Below are 5,018 nucleotides of genomic sequence, written 5' to 3' on the forward strand. Positions count from 1 at the left end.
TTATTAGTATTTGAACTTAAGATATAAAACTTTATTATCATCAGTTTCTTAATTTTTATATAAACGTTCGTTAATTCCGCCGCCATCTTGAGAGGCCGAAACTGACTTCAAAAAATTTGGCGTATCGAGTTATATTTTGAGATCAGTGAGCTAATTATTGTAGAGCAATCTTTGAGAGTATGATTTTAATTTTCTAAAGAAATCCACATAAATGTTGCTTAAGATGCAGTAAAATGTTCAAAATCTTGACTTGCTGTAAATTTTAAGTTTGGGTATCGGCACGAATAATAACCAATGTTTGGTTTTCTAATACGTTTCAAACAAAAATTGTAACCTTGTAAACTTAGGATCATGCATTCGATGCGTTTTCAAAGCCGGTCGAAAGGGGGTACTATCGTTACCCTGCACCAGGGTCCTACTTTTCCGCAATATTGCAGGAGGTTCCATTTTTTCACAGCGGAATAAAAAAATAAATCATCTTTTCTTATTTTTCAGTTTCTGAACAAAAGAGCAAAGTTTAGTGAAGTTGGTATGGTCAAATCGGATTCCTAGTAAATTACCATTAGAAGTAACAAGGCGGTTTGTTGATGTTTTATTACAGTATTTCAGTGTAATTAAAAAATAAAACGGGTGAAAAGAAAGGTGAGCTGGTAAAAAAACTCCTTACGAAAAGTGCAGATGGTGGGTAGAACGGCCAGCCACGGAATTCGAAAGTTACATTGCCGGTAAAATTAATTTATTAGTTATAAAAATGTCCAGAAGTCTTAACACAGATAATTTCAATAAGTCGTTAATATGTGTATGAGTTAATGTAAACGATATGGCTCTTTGTGAAAGAATAATTTGACCATTACTTTTTGTTTCCTCTAAAAGTACATATAAATTTTCACAATTTTGTATTTCTATGTTAGTCTTTTTTTTTCATGTTGTTATTTGTGCTTATCAACGTACTGATAATGAAAACTACACAATTGATTAGAGATTAAGCTCAGATTAAATAATGTCGAATAAAAAGTAAGTCCGGGTATGTTACATATTATCAGAGGTTCAAAAACTTTGGTGGCACCGACACCCCTTGTTGATTAGGATCGGGCCTGAATATTTTTGGGCAATTTAACAAACTTTTAATAATTTTATTGTTGTTAAATACGATGAAGTATAGTTTCACCTTCAATTAAGCGAAGTTTCTTCAGAAAAATAAGATGTGTATTTAACAGTGAATAGCCTTTGGGGCAAACTGTAGCTTTGTTAATTCGGCAAAATAATTTATTTTTAAAATTCCAGTTTAAATCATGGTTGAAATAAAAAAACAAAATATGAGATGTATAACTTTGGATTACAATAAACTGCCGCATTTTTGTCGAACCCAAACGATTTACAAATATATTTTCAAAAAATCAAACAAATTATGTTTTGCTGATCCTGAAGTCAAAATCCCAGTGAAGTGCGGCATGAGTCTGTTTTATTCACATAAGTGTTAATTAGTATGTTCAAAATGGTTAAGTTAAAAAAACACATCGTTTTCATTCGTTTTAAACAACTTTATATAGTCTGCCATAAATTAAACTCTAAAAAAAGGGGAGTGTATGAGTAAGAAGCATTATTTAGAGAAGAGCCGCCCAGCCTAAAATCTTATTTATACAAAAAGGCCCGCTAATTAAGGTGGCCTTCTTATCAATGAATATGTCTTGTCATAATAGCTTTACAAGATGGCGGCTGTGAGTAGGAACCAGTTAGTTTTTTACTGTAAGCTAAGCTTATTATGATAGCTCGTTGCAGGTTTAATGAAAATTCACGAATTAAGAATGGATAACTTTCATTATAACTTATCAAGAGAGGGGGCTTTAATTTGAAAAAACTGTTCGTGCTGGTTGAAAGAAAGAAAAATAAATTTGTGTGGCAAAAAATCTTAGCAGGTGTGATTCCTTGTGATGTGTAATTAACTCACCTTTTTCTTTTTTTCTTATCACAGCTAATATTTATCTCCTGGGTATATGATTCGGGGGTATATGACTACCATGATTATCTTAAGGAAGTAGAGTACATATGGCCAGGAAATGTGCTTGATGTAAATGTAATAAACGTATTGCACAAATAAATAACTTTCTCGTTATCCTGACAAGAAGTGCTATACTTAACACATATAAGGAACTTCGAAAATCGAACTTCGAAAATCGAGCTTCGAAAGTCGAACTTCAAAAATAGAACTTCGAAAATAGAACTTCGAATTGTTTTCTTCATAACTTTGGTCCAAGCATTAAAAATTATCCCAATAATTACTTTCAGAATTAAGTGATAACGGTAATACCAGACTTGGTCGGGAAAGGCGTGCGATCGCACTCTAATCTTGACCACGCATAAAATATTTATTTGCGACAGCTTGGCCACGGCTCTTAAGATGTTTTGAGAACATTTCAATATATGAAGCCGTGGGCAAGTTGTCGTAACTAAATATTGTATGCGCGGTCAAGATTAGAAAGCGATCGCACGCCTTTCCCGACCAAGCCTGTAATATTAACCGCAACAAACAAGAAGACCCTGAGTTTAGCGTATTTTTAACACGTTTGCGCTCTTAAAATCGAATCAGAAAACCAATCATGTAAAAAAAATGTTTGTTACAAGCATATTTGAAAGATTGTTACCTCCCCGTTTACCACCTTCTGATAAAATTACAACATTTAACGAGTTACCAATGTTTTTTTTTTAATAAAAAAAGTTATTTCTTTGTTGTTGTTGTTTTTTTTTATTTTTTTAAAAAATTTTATGTTATAAACTAAGATATTGCCTTCATGAATTACTTTTTCCAGGAAGATATTATAAATAAATAAACAAAGTGACCTCCAGTAATCATCCTCCAACAACAATTAACATATTAACCCTTAAATGCATAGCGTTGCAGAAATGCAACATTTATTTAACACATATAAAACGTTTTTAAGATAAGTTTAAAATATCAAAATATCAAAATTAAATAAAATAAGATAAAATAAGATATCAAAATTGAAATATCATTTTCAAATTTATTTTTTAAGCGAATAGACATCAAAGTACATGTATGAATTTTTCTGATGTTTTTAAAAAAATCATGCATTTAAGGGTTAAGGATCTTAAAAAGTGCTTATTTTAAATTGCCATCACCTCACAAATGGTTTTTTTTTTTTTGAAAAAATTAGTTGGTTATAAATGGTTTGTAGAGGCATTTGGAATTAAGATTAAGTAGAAGACAAGTTGATTTAAAAAAAGGTTGATTTAAACAAGTTGATTAAAACGTTAAAATGTGACTTATGGGCATTGTAAACGATTACTTACTTAGATTCGAGTTTTCATTCATTCAATCTAATTACGATGAATAAAAAAAAGATGTGTTTTAAAAAACTCGGTTTCAAATATTTCAAACAAGAAAATTACAAATTTTTGATTAAAAAATTGATTTGTCGAAGGAACGAGATACGAATATTTTGTAAACACTTATATCAAAATAATTCTACTTTCAAACATTAGAACTTCATTTTACCATAGAAAACTAGATAACATCATCAAAGTAATATATTGATCAATTTCCGAATAAAGATTTTACAAAAGATTTCAGCTGATTATGAGTTGAAAGAAGCAAAATATTGCTTATTTTGGATCATCATAACTTCAGAAAAAACAGGTAGCAAAGTTTGAAGGAGAAGTTGTTTTATCCAAAACATTTGTTACCATCGCATCGATTTTATTTTAAAAATTAGGAAACGACCTATAAAAATGATTAAAATTACTTTTAAATAATATCTTTAACATAAACAAAAATTTAATCTCTCGAATAATATTTTTAATGTTATCACAAATTATATTGTGAACATACTATGACGTCAGCGAAGTAAACAAAATCAAACCTAAGTTTTTTTACGATTACCGGAAGTCATTTAACTTTGATCATTTAATAAAGTAAATGATTTTAAAAATGTCTGATTGATTTGCATTATCTGGTAATATAAATAAAATAAAAAAAAACCTTCAATCAAAAAAGACCCAAAAAAAAAAAAAAAAACAAAGAAAAGTGATAATATTTTGTTAACTTTTCAATTTCATAAAATACTTTTTCTGCAAGTTAGTGTAATTTTTAATAGCTTCTTTTTATTGTTTAAGTGATGGAATCAAAGATAAAGTCTTTAGCTTCTTATAATTTTATTTATTTTCCACAGAAACTAAAGTTTATATCCTTTCTCCATAGAAACAAATATTGTCATCAAATTGATTAAGTTAAGTAATTAGTAAACAAATACGTATTAAAGTCGAAAACCGTAGCTTGGTACTTAAAAGTTCAGAAGTTATATCACTGTTCCTCATTAAAATACAGTTACAGACTAAGGGTCCCGCTACAACAATCCAAATTAAGGCCTACACGGAAAAATCGAGCTTCAATTTCAAAGCTTACTCTAAATTTGAATTTGGATACCTGTCTTTAAAACGAGCCTCAAATTTGAAATCTGATTTCAAATGATATATTCGTGACTTATTTCTGCACTAACTTCTTGCATTCGGGCCAAATTTTTTATGGTTTATTTCCTCGATGCTGTTCAACAAGCTTAAGAGCAAGTTAAAAAACACGGGTTAAAAGCATAGTAAATTCATTTTTGTTCATTAACTTATCAATAATTTTCTTACCTCAGTTAAACACTGACGTGGTTCTAGCAATTTTTTTTCCTGATTAAAATTCCAGTATGACATATACAATTGGAAGAATCCTCCTGTATGACATATACAATTGGAAGAATCCTCCTGTATGACATATACAATTTATGACATATGTATGTATGACATATACAATTGAAACAGTATGTTGATAAACAAAGATTAAAGCAGCATTAACACCATCATAGAAAAAGGCTCATAAGATTATTATCATCATCTTATCAGTATTACTATCACTTTATTCTTATTAGTATTATTACTATAATTGTTATTATTATCATTGTTTTTACTGGTATTACTATTTTTATTATTATTACTATTATTATTATTATTATTATTAT

The sequence above is a fragment of the Hydra viridissima genome, unplaced genomic scaffold (assembly GCF_058129835.1).
Source record: "Hydra viridissima isolate aposymbiotic clone 2 unplaced genomic scaffold, HvirCarnegie_v1 scaffold_2, whole genome shotgun sequence".
NCBI lineage: Eukaryota > Metazoa > Cnidaria > Hydrozoa > Anthoathecata > Hydridae > Hydra > Hydra viridissima.